This window comes from Aythya ferina (genome assembly GCF_964211825.1).
Source record: "Aythya ferina genome assembly, chromosome: 2".
Taxonomy (NCBI): domain Eukaryota; kingdom Metazoa; phylum Chordata; class Aves; order Anseriformes; family Anatidae; genus Aythya; species Aythya ferina.
Window position 1 is genome coordinate 29,828,053 of NC_140297.1, and position 19,847 is coordinate 29,847,899.

The window sequence follows — 19,847 nt, forward strand, 5'->3', positions numbered from 1 at the left end:
CATATCTGAAAAACAGGGAAATACAAGTATCACTGAGCCTCTAAGAACTGTTTTAGTTTCAATGAGGATGAAAATCTGTCTGTGAAATCCATTACAAAATTATTGATAAATCTGAACACTAGGCTATCCTTGCAGGAAATGAAGAAAGGTGAGTTCTTCAATCACTAAGTATAAAGCAAGTAAGTTAGGATTTTATTTCCAAGCAGGCCCTTCAGGAACCTGTCTTTTCTATTAAAACAAGTGATATCTTAATATCTAAACTTCTGTCTCATTGTTCGGAATGTTCAGAGATGCAGCTTTAATATTCTATTTGTGACATATCCACAAATTACTGGATTGATTTTTCTCTCCTTCATAATCTAAATCTCAGAAACATGAATTCAGATAACTATGTTGATATATATATTTTCATTTTTTTCCACACTAAGAATATAACAGTAACAATAACAATAATTCTGGGTGGTGGTGTACATGCAAATTACGTATCTTACCCATGTGCTGTGTAAACACATGTGTTTAAAATTTTTCAGCATTGCATTATGCGTTTTGCCTATGTTAAAAGGCTGATGAAGTCTCCTGTATTGAGATACCCTACTTTGATTTAAATAAACTTCTTGAGAGTAGAAACCACTGAGAAAAACAATTAGATTAGGTCTGCCTGCAGATTCTTCTCATCTGAATTTGTCATAAATGACAATAGGTGTTCTAAGTTTTTTATTTTTTATTGGCAAAACAGTATATTGGGGCATCTGATATCACATTTATTCCTTGTGAATGCTTCTAAGATTAGCAATCAAAGTATTACTGCAGCAAATTCTCATATTTCTGTTGACTGAAAGAGAATATGAATCCAAATGAATCTCTCACATTTCAAGAATCAAAAGGTGTCGCAGAAAGTATCTGCAGTGCTGAAATGAGAGGAGGAATATTGTGTATGCAATGTTTTTCACTGGCTAACAGCTACCTAAAAGATGATGTTTATTTCCATGACAGTTTCTAAGTAATTTTATATTCAGCCTCTAATAGACTGATATTGATTTCTGCAGTGTTCAGTTTTAGAATTAGAAAGCATGACTCAGACAGAAAATAAGATGGATGTGTACATTTTGCTGAAATACAAGAATTCAGGAGTCGACAGAAATAGGAAGGCTTAGAATATGAGAGACAGTTGCCTTCATTGTAGGGAGTAATATGGCCTCCATGGCATTTTTAGATTTCAATCAGATGGTGTTTCTTGCCTATGTAATTGTTGCTTGCCTATAATGACAATGAGATTGTTGTGTTTATACTGAGAACAAATGTCCTTTACTAAAAGGAGAAAAGAAACTGAAATGAACATAGGGTCATTCAAATTCTTTAAAGATGTGTTATTCAAAGTTCTAAATGTATCATCTATGCTATGAGATATACCAAAAAGTGACTTGTTGATATTCCATATTTTTTCTTATTTTCCTTTAAAGATACAGGAGAAATATAGCAAAATTTTTATACTTCTTATCACTTTTTTTTTTTTGTCCTTAAATTCTTCATATCAAATGCTTAAATATTATTTTTGACAGGTTCCAATTCTTAAACAAGATATGTTAACAGTGGTATGCAAGCATTACATTTTTCACACAATATTGAGAAATTCATCAAAATTAATCATCCCAACTGGTGACATTAATATTGAACTTGAAGAGTTGGATCAATATCTTATTTGATTTACTATAGTCAACTTGTATATGAATCTAAAGAGCTAAAATCTCTTATTTCATTTGCAATTTCTAAAAATATAATATGCTTGAAGTGAAGAAGCAGACCTGGAACTTTGATCATGTCTATTTTTTCATTTTTCAGCAGAAAGTCTGGAGTCTGTGTTCAGACTAATTATACTTTATTTCAAGTAATATTAGTATGATTTCTCCACATGTACTATTAACATAAATTTATGTTAACACTTTGCATTGTGTTAAATAGGGATTTTATCTAAAGAGTTGGTATAATCTATTCTGTGACTCTGGAATTACAGAACAGAAATAATAGTCAAAATGATTAGACTGCTAAGCTGGAGGTGGCCTCTGTAGTTGATATGGAACAGATGTGCCTCTAGGTTATCTAAATCAAATAAAGGAGTGAATAAAATTGAGTTGTCATCTAATTAATGGGTTCTTCAAACCCATATAAATAAATAAATGTCCCACATTATCCAACCCTGTTACACGCTAATAAACTTTTCTTTCAGCCATTGTCCATCTTGGCAGAGAGTGCAGCTGGGTGGTGATTATTTAATATATTGTTTATTTTCTGTCATGAGATGTTTCGTTCTTCTGGGTTTGGAATACATGGATGAAATACATGTATAACAGAAATCAGGAGGTGACTCTTCACTGCCTGAAGGGTTTAAATTTTCAATAGTTCTTCTTTAATTAGACAGAAGCACCTAAAGACAGTGTTGTGGAAGGAAAAAGTAAGAAAAAAAAAAAAAAAGATAGGGATTTGGAAGAAAAGATGAAATATTTTATTTTTATTTTATTTTTTTACTGGAAGCAAGATTATACTGGAATTAAATGAACCTTGAAGGTTTAAACACTCTTTTTTATAAGATTGGAGCTTTTTATAGCAGTGGGTAAAGTTATCTTCATTTCTGTTACAAATTTCATTTTGGAGTGACTTGTAAATCTGCTACAATAGTATCCTCATTGGAGGAGAAAAGGCTGCAATACCATAAAGTGCCTTGTATACCTTAGACTTCTTGTATTTGGGCTAACTGAAAGATTTATTTACATATTTATTTAGTCCCTAAAGGTGCCTGCTTAATTAAATAACTATATAGTAACCTATTACTCTAATCTCATGAGAGAATTAGTGTGGTGGGAGTTGGAGCTATTCTTTGAACCCTAGAGATGGTTTCTTTAGTCTAGAGTTGTGGCAAATGGACAAGTGATAAGGAAGATATTTGCAGTGCTGCTGCCTGTACTCAATCTCTCAAGTGAATATATTTGTTCCTTTTTGCTGTAAAGCTGTTTGGCACGATAGGCTGTCTGTGCAATACCTTTTGGGCCAAAATGGCCCTTTTTGGGCACTGAAGAGCTTCATTTTCTTGATGACAGCAGCAAGCCAAGAAATCATCCTTCAGGAGAGGGAAAAGGAGAATAGAGGTGGGGTAACACCTCATCCTGCTGTCTGGTGCAAACAGAAGTGCCTGTTGTACTCTCCTAAGGTGTGTGTTCTCTCTGTTCTGTAAAGACTGGTGAATACATGGAGTAGCGTGCTAGTCTGACCTCCTTTTCCTGCAGCTCTAAGACAACATTGTGTGATTAGACCAATGAAGTATATAGTAGTCACCAAGGCAATGAGCATGAATAATTCAAGATGGATTGAATTTTAAACTACTGGGAGTATCTTTGGAGGACAGATAAGCAGAGGTGGGGGCACAAGTCAAATCTATGGCACCAGATATCAAAACTGAGACAAAGGGAATACCAATTAATTAATTGTTTTTGCTGTGTCAAGTATGATATATGCCTTTAACTAGAATATGAGTGAAATCAGTCAAGGGAGAGTGGATACAGGCAGTATGGCAAAAAGCGTATGTGATATACAGAATAATTTTTGCTGCAGCTGAGGAAGTCCAAATACCCCCTCTGTCATCACGGATATCTGTTGTGTACCTTCAGTGTTACTTTCCCCAACAGATTTGAGAAACTGTCCTGTGTTTTGGGAATAAGAGGGGAGGCAAATGATCACTTGACACTGCACTTGTCAGATAAAGCATTTTTAGTGTTTTATCACAAATAGAGACCAAAAGGAACAGAGTGGAAAAAATCCAAAGTTTGGACAGCACTTACTTTTGACTCCCAGTAAAAGGAATACAAGACAGATTATTATTTATTATTATTATTATAGCTATAGTTAATTTGTCGTATTCCTATTTTATTAAGTAGCATGTGTTTATTCCAGCTTATGTTTCTTGAACAGGTATGGTGAAGGATGTTAATATGATAAAACTGGAAAGCATCCACCAATAGTGTATTACCACTATATAGGAAGGCAGTTGATGTAATCTTTCTGGATTTCAGTAAAGCTTTCAATACTGTCTCTCAAGATATTTTTCTGGGCAAAATGACCAGAATGCAGTTAAATAAAAGCATAATAATACAGTTAGATAAAGGCATAATAAGATGGGTTAGGCCTAGAGGGTTCTTGTAAATGGGGTTACGTTGGGATGATGATCTCTTTCCCAGAGTTACATTTTAGGACCAGTCCTCTTCAGTGTTTTCATAAACGATTTGGATGTAGGACTGGAAGGTTTTTTGTGCAAGTCTGTGGATGATACTGAATTGGGTGGAGTTGTTGACTCTCAAGGTGGTGAGGCCTTGCAGAGAGATCTAGAGAAATTAGAGAACTAGGTGATCACCAACAATATGAAGTTTAACAAGAACAAGTGCTGGATTCTAGACTTGGAAAGGTGCAACCCTGACTGTACTTACAGACTGGGAAACAAGGTACTAGAGATCAGCCCCACAGAAAGGGATCTGAAGGTTTTGGTCAACAGCAAGCTGAACATTAGCCAGTAGCGTGCCTTGGTGGACAGGAGAGCCAACCATACCCTGGGGTACATCAGGCACAGCATTGCTAGCTGGTCAAGGGATGTGTGCATTTTTGGGCACCACAGTATAAGAAAGATATAAAACTGTTAGAGTCCATAGGAGGGCAGTGAAGATGGTGAAGGGTCTGGAGGGCAAGACATATGAGGAGCAGCTGAAGTCACTTGGTTTGTTCAGTCTAGAGAACAGAAGACTGAGGAGGGACCTCATCAGAGGTCTACGAGAAATCAGCAGCCTGAGGGAGTCTCTGAGGGTGACAGATAGGAGGAGTCTCCCTGCCCCTGCTGTTGCTTAGCAGCCCTCTCCTATGCCCCGACAAGGGGTAGAGGCTGCCCCCGTTGAACACATGCAGAACAGAGGGCTAGACTGTCTGCAAGAGGCAAGGGGCTGGACCCTTGTCTCAGCTCGGAGCAGAAAGAGACGTCTGCCCCCGACATCCATGGTGCCACTTACCCCCACGGTGTCCCTGGGAAATAGATTGGAAGCTCTCAGGGAGGTTGTGAAAGAGGCTGAGGGTCTGGACAGTAGTCTGAACCCAGGAAGCAACCCCAAGAAGAGAGTCAAGATTGGGGAAAGTGCAAAACATAAGGATCAGAGCCAGATGGTGCACCGCATTATAACCTGTGCCACAATAAAAGAGCAGAGAGTCCTGGTGACTGGGAACTCCTTGCTGAGGGGCACTGAGGCTCCTATCTGCTGCCCAAATAACCTAGCCAGAGAAGTGTGCTGTCTTCCTGAGGCATGTGTCAGAGACGTTAGGAAGGCTCTGCCACAACTCATTAAACCAGAGGACTACTATCCTCTCATAGTCATTCAGGTTGGATCCCGGGAAGCTGCTATTAGAAAAATTAAGAATATTGAAAAGGACTTTGCATCCCTGGGGAGGTTGTTAAGGTGATCAGGGGTGCAGGTAGTATTCTCCTCTGTCCTCCTGCTGGGTGACTGGGATGCAGATAGGAGCAGAACAGGACAGGTAAATGACTGGCTGAGGGGGTAGTGTCTGGACCAGGGATTTGGGTATTTTGATCTTGGGCCATCCTTTGAGAGGCTGGGTATGTGGGCTACGAACAGACACCAACTGAGCAAGTGGAGCGCAAGTGTGTTGGGGAGCAAGCTCTCTGGGCTGATTACCAGGGCTTTAAACTAGGTTTGATGGGGGAAGGGAGGAGAGCTAAAGGTGACAGAGAAGGGCTGGGGGAAGTCGTCACTACTGTCACTGTTGAAGACAGGCAAAAACTTCTGAGCTCCCCCTAGTATTGTCTGAGGGCTCCTCAGAGAAGGTAGCATTCCCAATCCCCCGTCCAGTATCTTCTTGTATTCTTGTAAGTATCTTATCCCCCCAGGGGTAACTGCACCTGCTGCTTCCCTAAAGTGCCTGTACACCAATGCAAGGAGCATGGGAAATAAACAGGATGAGCTTGAGATCTGTGTTCGGTTGCGGGGCCACAATCTCGGTGTGATCACTGAGACATGGTGGGACAGCTCGCATGACTGGAACACAGTCATGAAGGTCTATGTCCTCTTTAGGAAAGACAGGCTGGGGAAGCGAGGGGAGGGGGGTTGCCCTTTATGTGAGGGAGCAATTAGAGTGTACCCAGCTCCAGCTGGGGGAGGGTGAAGGACAAGGGGAGAGCTTGTGGGTAAGAATTAAGGGGTGGGCTGGTATGGGAGACACAGTGGTGGGGGTCTATTACAGGTCTCCAGATCAGGAGGGGGAAGTCGATGAGGCCTTCTACGAGCAGCTGCTAGTAGCCTCACGATCACGAGCGCTGGTCCTCATGGGGGACTTCAATTACTCAGACATCTGCTGGGTAAACAACTCGGCAGGCACAAGCAGTCCAAATGGTTCCTACAATGTGTTGAGGACAATTTTCTGATGCAGGTGGTGGAGGAGCTGATGAGGCGGGGGGTGCTCCAGGACCTCGTTCTTACCAACAGAGATGGCCTTGTTAGGGATGTGAAGGTTGGGGGCAGCTTGGGATGCAGCGACCATGAGATGATGGAGTTCCAGATGGAACTAGGCAAAGGAAGTAAGGCTAAAAGCAGGATTGCTACCCTGGACTTCCAAAGAGCCAACTTCGACTTCTTCCGGGACCTGCTTGGGAGTATCTTATGGGATAGGTTGCTTGAAGGCAAGGGTGCTTGTGAGAGCTGGGCTACATTTAAGCAGCACTTCTTCCATGCTCAGGATCAGTGCATCCTGAAGAATAGGAAATCGGGGAAGGGGGGCAGGAAACCCGCATGGATGAGCAAGGAGCTCATCAATAAGATCAAAAGGAAGAGGAAGGTCTGTGAAATGTGGAAAAAGGGCCTGTCCTCTTGGGAGGAGTATAGATGTGTTGTCAGGGCCTGCAGGGATGCGACAAGGAAGGCTAAAGCCCACCTAGAGATGAGGTTTGTGAAAGAGATAAAGGATAATAAGAAGGGTTTTTTCAAGTATGTAAACAGCAAGAGGAGGACTAGGGATAATGTGGGTCCCTTCCTGAATGAGGGGGGTATCCTGGTCACGGGAGATGCTGAGAAGGCAGCGATACTGAATGCTTTCTTTGGTTCAGTCTTTGCTTCAAGGACACTCCTCTGGGACTCCTCGCCCCTGGCAATAGGACAAAGGGTCTGGTGGACATGGGAGTGGTTCGAGAGCATCTGAGTGGGCTCAAAGCACACAAATCCTTGCGTCCCAATGGGATGCATCCGCATGTGCTAAGGGAGCTGACAGATGTGATCGCCGAACCGCTCTCTATCATCTTTGAAAGGTCCTGGAGAATGGGTGAGGTGCCTGAAGACTGGAGGATAGCCAATGTCACTCCGGTCTTCAAGAAGGGCAGGAAACTGGGAAAAATCTGGCAGAAATGGCAGAAATCTGGGAAACTACAGGCCAGTCCGTCTCACTTCTGTCCCTGGAAAGGTATTGGAGCAACTTGTTCTGGATGCCATCTCCAAGCAATTGGAAGAGAAGAAGGCTATGAGGAGTAGTCAGCATGGATTCACCAAGGGGAAGTCGTGCTCAACCAACCTCATTGATGATATCACCAGCTGGGTAGATGGGGGGAGAGTGGTGGATGTCATCTACCTTGACTTTATCAAGGCTTTCGATACTGTCTCCCATGACATCCTGATAGCAAAGCTGAGAAAGCGTGGGATAGAGGAGGGGACAGTAAGGTGGGTTGAGAACTGGCTGACTGGCGGAGCTCAGAGGGTGGTGATCAGAGGAGCCGAGTCTGGCTGGAGGCCTGTGACTAGTGGTGTTCCCCAGGGGTCGGTGCTGGGTCCGGTCTTGTTCAATATCTTCATCGACAACCTTGATGAGGGAATAGTGTCTGCCCTCAGCAAGTACGCCGATGACACAAAGCTGGGAGGAGTGGCTGACACACCGGAAGGCTGTGCTGCCATTCAGCGAGACCTGGACTGGCTGGAGAGATAGGCAGGAAGAAACCAAATGAGATTTAATAAGAGCAAGTGTATAGTCCTGCACCAGGGAAGGAACAACCCGAAGTATCATTACAGGCTGGGGGACAACCTGCTGGAGAGGAGCTCTAAGGAGAAGGACCTGGGGGTCCTGGTGGATGACAGGTTGACCATGAGCCAGCACTGTGCCCTTGTGGCCAAGAGGGCTAATGGGATCCTGGCATGCATTAAAAGGATTAAAAGGCCAGCAGGTCAAGGGAGGTGATCCTCCCCTTCTACTCTGCCCTGGTCAGGCCTCACCTGGAGTACTGTGTCCAGTTCTGGGCTCTCTGGTACAAGAAAGACAGGGATCTCCTGGAAAGAGTCCAGCGGAGGGCCACAAAGATGATACGGGGCCTGGAGCATCTTCCTTATGAAGAAAGGCTGAGAGACCTGGGTCTGTTCAGCCTGGAGAAGAGAAGACTGAGAGGGGATCTCCTCAATGCATATAAATATCTGAGGGGTGGGAGACAGAAGGATGTAGCCAACCTCTTTTCAGTGGTTTGTGGGGATAGGACAAGGGGCAATGGCTGCAAGTTAGAGCACAGGAAGTTCCGCTCTGACATGCGAAATAACCTCTTCACGGTGAGGGTGACGGAGCATTGGAACAGGCTGTCTAGGGATGTTGTGGAGTCTCCTACTCTGGAGATATTCAAGGCCTGTCTGGACGCCCACCTGGGCAGTCTGCTTTGAGGAACCTGCTTTGGCAGGGGGTTGGACCCAATGATCTTTTGAGGTCCGTTCCAACCCCTACAGTTCTGTGATTCTGTGATCATGGTCTACAGCTTCCTCATGAGGGGAGTAGAGGGGCAGGTGCTGAGCTGTTCTCTGTGGTGACAGAGACAGGACACAAAGAAATGGCTTGACGCTGTGACAGGAGTGGTTCAGGTTGGATATCAGGGAAAGGTTCTTCAGTGAAAGGGTGGTTGGACACTGGAACAGGCTCCCCATGGATGTGGTGACAACACCTAGCCTGCCAGAGTTCAAGAAGCATTTGGACAGTGCTCTCAGAGACATGGTCTGATTTTTTTGGGTGGTCCTTTGGGAGCTCGGGTGTTGTACTCAATGATCCTTGTGGGCCCCTTCCAACTTGGTATATTCTATGATATGGAGCTAATGTGTGCAGTATATTAAGATAATGCATTCTTTTCATCACATATCATTAACAGCCATCAGAATAAAATAAATAAAAGAATAAAGCCCACATGTCCCCAAAAGAATACAACTGTTTCAAAGACTAAATCTGTTCACAAGCTTTCAAAAAACTTAAACTATGAGACTTTTAAGCACTGATTCTATTCAATATCTCTCCTTTTATCTGAAGTAATGGCTTTGGATTTTGATTTCCCCGCCTCCTCTCCAAAAACAAAAAATGCAAACAACCTCCCCTGGGCTAACACAGAAGGTCACGGAGATTTATTTTTTTCATAACCCTTTGTAATTCTGAAGCATTTCAGTAATTTAAAAGAGCTATATCAGCCTAGACATTTTTCCTTCTACAAATCTTGAACTTCAGAGCTCTATGCCTTTAGAAGCAATAATTCTCTTTACTGTAATAAGTTTTATTGCCAGATTTCTATGGCAATAAATAGAAATCTAAATTTATCTATGTGGATAAATAGCCACATTTATAAAAGCATAAATATGTTAGTGTCAAATTGGTAACTCCAACTTTCTGTGAGGTTACTTAAAATAAAGATATTCATCTTGCAGCTGAGAAAATGAGGTGCATATTTTTGAAAAATACTTAATACATCTCGATATTTAATAATGACATTATAATCAGTTCATATATTCCCATTTTAAGCACACACATACCAAATTCTTTAACCATTAGATAATATTTAAGATTTTTTAAGTATTCCAACATTTTGGAATACTGACCTTTCAAATATCTTTACATTTTTAAAGAGGCAGTAGATAAAAGAACTGTATTATTTAAGCATTGTAGCCTTTGAGGAATATGTACTACAATAGTGCTGTGTTCTTTGAGATCAAAAGGCCAACAGTGCTGGAGTAAGCACATCTCTTGTGGATTAATTATAATGAAATTACTCATTTGGAACACTATGGCAGAGCTTTGACACTACCCAAGCTGCAGTAAAAATTTCTTGTGAGCTTTTTTTGCAAGGGGAGAAAAGCTGCAATGACAAAAGATATTTTATTTATAGCAACTCTGTCTATACCAGTGAGAGAAGAGCTACTGCTCACATTTTGATAGCCAATATTTTCACTGTAGCACGTATTTATCCTTCACCTACAGTACATCTGTGATGCTTAAAATAGATGTGCATGATAGGAAGAATAGAAATGCACTTAGCTATTATCTTCATAGCCTTAATCTGAGTGAAAGATCTCTTGAAATCTGGAAATTCCACTTTTAAAGAGACATTTTTAGTTTCAGAAGTGAGAGGGAACAAAGTATCTGAAAAAAGAGAATATCTAAGCTTTCTGAAACATAATGAAGCTCTCCAAATCATCCCCGATCTGAGGAAGCTGTTTGGAATTGCATCAGACCCAAGTGTACATGTGCTGGTATATATATGTAACAATGCTGGTATATTTGTGGCCTAGCACAGATTCTCCTCCCATTTATGGCTAGAGTCTGTGCTCCTAATTTTCAATGCAGGAAAAGTCCAGTTTAGCCTGTTTTATATAAAATTGCTTGTGCAACTTAGCAAAAGGTCAAGAGGAAAAAAACAGCTGGTTCAAAGCAATTGTTAGTGAAGTCTATGGATTGAGCTGAATGAGTCACATAGTTAAGGGCAGCATAGAACTTGAACTGGATACCAAGGTTAGGGTGTTAGAAATAAGATTTAGTTAAAGAAATACCAGAACAAATAGCTCAGTTTTTCTCTCTTTTGAGATCTCTTCTGTCACCCTGATAAATAAAGGAGTGCTGTGTTGTTTCTCTCATATACACTGCCCTAGGTAGTGTCTGGGTTAACAAAACAAGAGAGTATCTTGTGATCTGTGGTACAGATCAAGGGTCAAAGCAGCCTCAATATCAGTGCAGATTTGCCAGGTCAGGTAATATGGCTGTGCTGTCAGTTCAGCAGCGAGCCCACAATACAGGCCAGAGGCCGCATCAGGTCACCATCACCAGGAAGATGACCTTCATTATCTTTGAGTCTTCTATTTAGCACTGCTTTTGTACTATTTCCTCAAAGCAAAATCACTTTACAACCAGCACTCCAGTTAATTTCAAACTCTCTAGGAAGGACAGTATTAACTGTTTAAAGTCTCACCTGGTACTTCTTCTTTAGAAGAATTCTACATAGCTAAATGTGAAGATTAGAGAGGAGGAAAATAAAATTAATGTCTAAGCTGTCTAATGTTTTATCCATTCTTCAGTAAAAATACAAGAAAAAAATATTCTTGATTAATGAGAAGCTGCTTTTTAAAATCATGTTTCAGTCTCTTGTTTAGGATTAAGCTAATTTGAAGGTCTCTGTAGACAGAGCTTCTAGGCCTTCCTTAATGTTGTACAATTGCACAGGTGCTTTTTCTCTTTGGATACTTTGGACCCATTTATTCTATCCAGGCTAACACATGACCAACTGAGATCAGATTTCAGGGCTAGAGTTCTGGTTGGGACAGTGAATCTTTTTGTTAACATGACTCATTACTTCAAAGGTAACATCTGTGTGAAATACATTCAATTCTCAAGTAACATCTAGAGCTTCCCCTCTTCTGTCGCTGTTGGTGAAGCCCATGAAACCTGAAGTACCTAAGAACTAGGGGCATGACTGCATTGAAGGCTGTATCTGTGAAGAATAGTATTTTTTACTGAGGAACTTAAAGGCTATCATTTTAACAGGTAGAGAGATTGGGATGAGAAATTTGAGGTTGCAACACAGTATCCTAAAGATTAATGAAAATATAGGAATTAAAGGAAATACATGTACACAGATTTCTTCACAGGACAAGCAGTGCTACAATTTGTGCAATACTAGTATGCATTTTGCAATTGCTGCTGAAGCCTCAGCGCCATATTGTAACATCTCTGTCTCTCTTGTAATAATCTGGATGGTTGCACTGGAATTTCTGACAAGCTCTGATATTTCACTGACAAGAATTTGCTGGCTGATGGAAAAGGAAGTTTGTTCCAGTGATGTTCAGATTTCTTACACTATTCATTTGAAAAATAAGCATGAGCTATGATTACAGAAATTAGGAGCTTCCAGTTGAGTGGTGGGCAGGGAATTAGACTTATGCTTTTTATGGTTAGAATTGAAAAATGAAATTCATTTTAAACACCAGTCTTAAATCTACATTTATCTTAAATGATAATGGAAAACTTTAGGTAGATTAAATAAGCAGTCCTGTAATTATGGATGAGTTTCCAGAACTACAAGCAAATGCAGAAAGTGAGTATGTGGCAGATTTATTTCAGATTATAAATAATTTCAAAAAAGCTTAGTTTCTATGATTCCTGTTACAAGGGAGCTCTAAATCCTTTCCAATCTCAGTTTTGTGTATCCTACTGATCTTACATACACTTTTATCAGTTTCAATCCCCAAATCACTTTTCTCCTAAAAATCACTTATAACCAATGAAGAATTTCCTAAAGTTTCATTATACTTGTGAGCATGAACTTCACTATATTTGATATGTTGGTTGCAACATAAATTTAAATATCCTGCAGTTTTGACAGAAATCTCCGTAGATTAGCTGTGAGTTATGTAGGGAGAACTGTACGATCATAAATTAGCTGAAATGAGCAAATGAATGTGAATTATTCTGAATTCCAAATTAACATGCTCAACAAAGACTGTACTTTCAGGAAACTTTTCTTTTTTCTTTTCTTTTTTCAGGAGAAACTTTTTCTCCTTGGAAGTAGCAATTATTCTATAGCAATACTGATGCTTCAGTGAACCATCTACTATTGTTTTACTTCAAAGGAAAGCAATAAAGTAATTCCAAATTCTGGGATTGTCTGATATTCTAAGAACCCTCTAGCTGAACAAACATTCTGCCAAACCATTATTAAAGTATCTCTGAAAAATTGATCTATTGGAAACAGTATTCTATAACAGAAGTTCAGCTTAGTTATCATGATCCCTGTGGGATCCCAGTGGGTTTTGCCAACAGAAAACCCTGACTGGCTTGTTAAATGCCAAGAAGACATTTGTTTTCTAGTTAATAAAACTAGAAAAAGACACACAAAAAAAACAACAACAAAAACACCCCAAAACAGAAAAAACAACAACAACAACAAAAAACAGACAAACAAAAACAACAGAATTGTTCTTCTTAGTATCCTTACAAATGTATGTTTGAAAACAACTTTGTAATGATTAAGAATTCTGAGGTAGAACTCAGTTGTTTAAAATAGTAGTTATTTGTACAGTATTTCTGAAAATAATCACATTACCAAATTGCTTTATTTAAAGTGGTTCTAAGCTTGTTTTAAAATCAAAAAGACACCTTATTTTTTCCCATGCAACAAGACAGGAGCAATGGACTTAAACTTCAGTTCTATGTGATTTTGATAAGCAGGTTCTGAAAGTTAAGAAAAGGTTTTACTGCTTAGTGGAAAACAGTGTAAAAACTTCTCAGAAAGCACTTACGTTGACACATTCACAGTGGAGTGCTGCAGTATGTGACGGAGGACTTGTTTAGATACAGAAGTGGAAGAAACTCATTATCACAGAAGTTTGTCTAAGTTTCACCTACTATTCTCTCTCCAATGTTAAAAGAAACTTTAACAAAAAAAAAGTTCTCTATGTCTCGATCCATCATACCATGATAAGGCAAAACAAATGTAATAACATTTCTTAGCTTAAAATCCATTTAAGCACATTCCACCTGGCTATCCCAGAGCTGATCTAATGTTTCTCAGTACTTTTGGTAAAATTTAATATCATGATAGGTTTTGGGAAAAGGACAAAGGAAAAACAGGCCTCGAGAGTTAGTGGGAGCTCTGAGTGGGTTCAGGGATTCAAGAAGGAGAATGGCTGGAAGCTTTTGAACCTACTTGGTGGCCAGTTCCTTTTGTCTCTTTTCCCTCTTCAAGGATTTCTAAGAATTCCTGAATTCTTAGAATCATTTCTCTTTGCATGTACCTATGTCCTTTTTCATGTAGTCACCTTCCTTCTTACCCTTCAGTTAATGTGCAAGTATGCCCATTCAACTCTCTTTCAACTGTTTCCCAAGTTGTTGTAAAGGAATGGAGAATAAATCCTGTCTGTTTTTCTACTAGTACAGAGAAAGGCCAAAATAAAAAGCAGAAGAGAGGACATTCGTGCATATTACCTTGCTATCAAAACAAGCAGAAATCTTGCTAGGTGGTAGTTACAGGTCAGTTAAAGTTACCTTCCCTACAGATAATCAAAATAAGCCATCTGCCATTCTCTCTTGTATTCTGCCCTGTGCTGCTGGATTGGTATTTGGGCATAAATAGGCACAGTTTAGGAAGACACTGGTGAGTAAGATCCATAATTTGATACAGCCACTCCTGGATATTGCTACTGTGTAAATGAAAGAGAAGCAGTATCTCAGGACAGTTTGGTACAGCTGCTAACATTTTTGAGTAACCAGGGCTGGGGTGAAGGAGATTGAATAGAGGCAGCAGGCTTAAGATGGGTGCAGCACTTGCTTTACTGCTAGAGATCTTCTTGTACATAAAGTGAAATAAATACAATGACAAATAGCTTTTTGTTCTTCTTCTTCTTCTTCTTCTTCTTCTTCTTTTTTTTTTTTTTTTTCTCTAGAATAATTACATGCCTACTAGTGGTTGTATAGTACAAAGAACAGTATCAAGATATTCCTTTCATAACCAGAACTGTGGCAATGGTACAAAGAATGCATAAGGAAATACATGTTTACTGCTGCTAAGAAATTCATGTAACATACTGAAGTCCCAGTCCCTAGGCAGTGTATTAGCTGTCATATTTAAACATGTTTTTTTTTAATCTCAATTCAGGACTTAGCAACGGGAGTTGAATTGCAGTAGAGTCATACTGACACCAGGAGGTTATCAGCATTCCTGGGAAGAGTTGTCTGAACATGGAAATACTAACGTGTGTTGCAAAACCTTTTTAAAAATGCAGTCATTGAATAAAAAAGAAACAAATAAGGCCTGAAAAGTACACTTTCATTGTAGGCTTTTCATCTGATACTTTATTTTCAAGGTATCCTTCTCTCCTTAGGGTTGTAGCTTGGGGGCTTTTCAGCTAATCCCGTGTACTATGTACCTGTATGTATCAGGACAATATCTTTCCATTGATTGTCATAGTAAGGGGGGTGGAATTAATAGGAAAATATCTGCAAGGATAAATTCATGGATCTATTCACACAAAGGAAAGGGGCATGTATGAAATTCTAAGTAATAAAATATTGCAGAGGACAGAGGTGGCTCTCCTTACTTCCAAGGTTTTTTTTTTTTTGTTTTTGTTTTAAATCCCTTGTTAATTAAGGTGTATTGTAACTGACTAGCTTCTAGCAAATCAGTTGAGCCCTTGTCTCTGCTGCTGATAGTGCTAACTTCCACAAGCTTGTGCAGATTCATTCCACTAAGATGTGGTGTACTGTGTATATCATCAACTGTTTATTTATTGTGGTTTTTATATAAGAACCATAAGCAAAAAGTCTGCTTCTTCCTTTTCCTTGAAAGGCTGATGAGGTATAATTGATATAATTTTTTCCTGATATCATCATCTGTTGGCTATTTTTTTCTTTTTTTTCTTTCTTGCTTTAGATAAATATAGATATAAATCAGGAAACAATAACAATTCAGTTATTCTCATCCAGAGTAATTCTGAAAGAGGACTGAGTCTATTATTATGTTAAATTCAAAGAAAGGTGAGCAAAACATGTAAGCAGCTGTTGGTATGGGAGATAAGAGTAAGATAGTTTGATTTTAAGAACAAGTTTATACTAGTGCTTGAGTGCTTCTGAGATCATGCTTATGAGGGAAAACAAATACTGATTGACTATAACAATATCTGGTATTTAAAAACAAGGAGGCTTATGATAAGAATGACCACTGGAAGCCAAATAACTGCTTTCTTCCCCCCAAAAAGCAATGTTTCAGTTTTAATCTTCCTGCTTTGTTGTTTCTGTATTTTGTTACTATGGTACATATTGCTCCACTGTAAGAGTTCCACAGGATCATACAACCAAGAATCAATGTGGTCTCTGTAAATGAAATGCAATTTGATATCTATGGATTTGCTAATACAAACGTTTTTGTTAATTTTGTCTGTCTACAGGCAGACAGCCTGTATATCAAGTCTGAGCTTACTGGTGATAGGATAGGATAGAATAGGATATCTTGAGTTAGAGGGGACCTACAAGGATCATGAAATCCAAATCCTGGCTCCACACAAGACTACCTAAACCTTAAACCATATGTCTGAGAGGATTGTCCAAATGATTCTTGATCTCTGTCAGGCTCAGTGCTGTGACCACTTTTCTGGTGAGCATATTCAGTGCCCAAACACCCTCTCAGTGAAGAAGCTTTTTCTTATATATGACCTGAACCTCCCCTGATGCAGCCTCATGATGTTCCCTTGGGTCCCATCTCTGGTTAACAGAGAGATGAGATCAGCACCTCATCCCCATCCCACCTCATCTCATTAGGAGCTCATTCTAGAAATATTAACCTTAGGTAGATTAATTAAAAAAAAAAAAAAAAAAAAGTTTCATAAATCCTTTGTGGTAGTCCACCAATTCCCTCCACAATTCCGTAGACCAAAGGTTAAACAACAGAAATAAACCAACTCTGGAAAGTTTTCAGAGTATTTAGACCAATCTTATCTGCCACTGCTTATGTCCTGCCATTTCTTCTGTCCTTGCCTTGATGAGCCTACAATGACCAAAATCTAACCAGCAAAAAAGTGGATATTTTTCTTCTGTCTCTTTGGCCTGAACAGGATCTGAAAGGTCAGTTCATCGCTGGTATGAGAGCAAGAAGAGGTAGGAAGGTTGTGAAGGGCAAGAGGACCCAACCTCCACAAAAGTAGGGTAGATCAAGTTTAAAGCTCTGTACCCCTCCAAGACCCGTTTTGGAAATGAAGATGGCACAGCCAGCATTTCTGGTGGTAAGCACTACCCAAAGTCAGATTTATAGAAAATAACTGGCACCCAGAAAGGTAAACAGGTAGATATTCAGTCCCCTTAAAGACTGAAGCAGAAGCTGTCAATCAATAAAAAGAAAAAAAAAAAAAAGAAAAAAAGAAAAAAAGAAAATGAAACAGAAAAGTGAACAAATGGACAGAAATCCTTTGAAATTTAGGAGAAAGTCTTTTTTGTTTTGTTTGTTTGTTTGTTTTTGTTTTTGTTTTTCTCTTCCCTAGGGGGAAATGTATTCTGCATAGAAACAATACTTGAATGTAGATGTTTATACTTTGAGTTTGAAAGCAACCAAAACTTAAGGAAGTCATCCTGTATTTCTTCATTTTGAGTTGTAAGCGTGAGGCTATTACATCTTTTTTAAAGTGATGCCCAACTCTACAGTCAGTGATAACGTGGACAGTAATTTTTAGTTCTTGGGCAGCTGAGCTGATGGAAATATGAATCTGTTTTGGATAATGAAGCCATATCTCTGCTAGCTAGACTTTGCAGGGTAAATCACGGAATATAGGTGAGTATTACAACTGTTCATTTTGGGTAGAGGCTATCTGTATTTAGTGGTAAGCTTAAATATTGTTAGAGCAAATAAGCAGAGCCAATGTCATCAAGAAAGATTTGTTGATGAGACCTTCTGAATTCTTATTTCAAAGTCCTTGATACTAAATCATTTGCTTTCCGCACTATTATTTTTTTAAGGGTAGTATAATTTCCACTCTTTTTCTGACCTGTGGTCGTGTGGAATCTATGTATTTGTGCTAAAACAGAAGTGGAATAAGAAAAACAAGCAAACAAAAAAAAACAGCTAAGGTTCAGACAGTTACTTGTATCAGGCAGGTGAAGTACTCTGTCACCTGGAGTTAAATTAGGAAAGACATCTGCTTTGTTGGACATTGCAGGGAATGAATGTGGACCATTAGTGTCTGTCAGAGAAGTGGGGGATACTGAAAGACAGAGAGATACGCACTCTGTTTTTACTGAAGTGAGCGCAGACTCCATGCAATTATGTAGCCCTAGTTCCAGCATAGTGTTATGTTGGACTATTTGTGCTTCATACCAAATTTCTCCTTAGATTTAATGGCTAACACTACCCTGGAAACTTTTCATATAGTACCACTAGGTGGTGAAGTCGGCTAACAATTTGTAAAACCGATGCGCTTCCCTCCGGGGTGAGGAGATTCCTTCCCTGAAGGACTTGACATAGTCGCCAACCTAGTGTCAGAGAGGACATGCAAATCTAGTTCTTCACAGAAAGACTAAGTCCTGTCTGCAAGGGAAGTCACCATAAACCTGGTGCTTCACTGTACTTAATCTGTACAAGATGAAACATCATCTTAAAAGTATTTGCTCTACCCTTTTGTCAGATTATTTGAGAGACTCATGAAATGAACCATAATTTAGATTCCAGTAGAGGATGGAAAATGAGATGCAAAGTTAAGCTACTTCTCTCTTTTACTGCATTCTATCTTACAATTTAAATCTGTACAGTAAGATTTGTGTCCAGAATTTCTCCCCCACTCTCTCAAAATCACAAAAAGCAAACAAAAATATAAGCAACTAGAACAGAATGATAATTCCACTGAGAAAGTTATATATTCACTGTTTTATCTAAACTCTCTAAACTGTTTAATTTTTTAGAGTCTATCAAAGAGTTAATCATTCCCTTGTCATTAACCCCAGAACTATCCCCCTCCTCCTGCCCCAGCCCTTATCAAAAAATGGTACAAAAATACAGGAAAACAGAACAATTTTGAATTTTGTGCATTCGGTTGGAGTGGAATGCAGAAAAGAATAATGTAGGTAAGGGGAGAGGGGAAGTTTTAGTTGTCACCTTTCCATTTCAAGCTTCCCACATATTTTACAAAAAGCAACAAGCAAACAAACAAAAAAAATATTTTCATTTTTATCATAAACAAAATGATTATGTGAAATTATCTTTTTGATTTGGGAAAACAGCAATGTTTACCAGGAAAAGAAATGACAAATCAGTTTTGGTTTTAGGGGAGCTGGAATATTATAAATGATGTAAAATTGCAAAACAGTTGCATGACTGAATGAGCAGTGTCATAAAGTAGAAAAAGTAGGTATTTTTACTAACTAGTAGATTAATCTTATGAAGCATAATGTCTTAGTGGTAAACTTGGCAGTGCTAGGTTAATGGTTGGACTTGTGTCCAACCATGTGTTGGACTTAGAGGTCTTTTCCAACCTAAATGACTCTACTCTCCTATGGTTCTATTTGGAGAATAAATTGTATTTAAATATTTCCTTCTTATTTATAGTTCATTGTAATTATTTTCTAAATTTGCAGGACAAAGTCCTAGTTGTAAATTTTACCTTTCTCTTCCGTTTTTTGTGATACTTAATTCACAGCATTATGTACCCAAATGTAATGTTTCCCCACCCTACCCCACCTTCCAATGAAAAAGCTTCAAACTTATATTCAGAAATAAATGCCAGTCTAGCAGTAGAGCAGTGTCTACTAGATGTGCAAAGTTTTGTGAGAATTATTGTGGTTCCCTGTGAGGCCATCTGGGCATTATTGAGAGGGGTATGTGTGGGATGTGTACTGCCTTTTTTGTTTATTTGTTCATCTTGTATTTTACAAATTTGAGTACTGAAATCAAAAATATATTTATATTGATTTTAATATTTGTAACTGACTCAAATATTTCATCAATAAAGAAGGATTTACATATATAAATGCAGTAACTTTCAAGTTCACCAAGTAATATATTC

The 19,847-nt window shown here is 39.1% G+C and overlaps 1 protein-coding gene across 3 annotated transcripts in view; it reads left to right on the plus strand.

Moving 5' to 3' along the window:
* The window catches only part of LOC311431110 (uncharacterized protein), a 396,810-nt gene that overhangs the window by 267,340 nt on the left and 109,623 nt on the right, over nt 1-19,847 (plus strand). The window contains exon 4 of one of the 3 annotated variants that reach the window (XR_014689248.1): nt 16,914-17,081. The exons of the other annotated variants lie outside the window; for them this stretch is intronic. The gene's annotated coding sequence lies outside the window, so the exon portion shown is untranslated. The remainder of the gene's footprint in view (nt 1-16,913; nt 17,082-19,847) is intronic. 3 annotated transcript variants of the gene reach the window in all.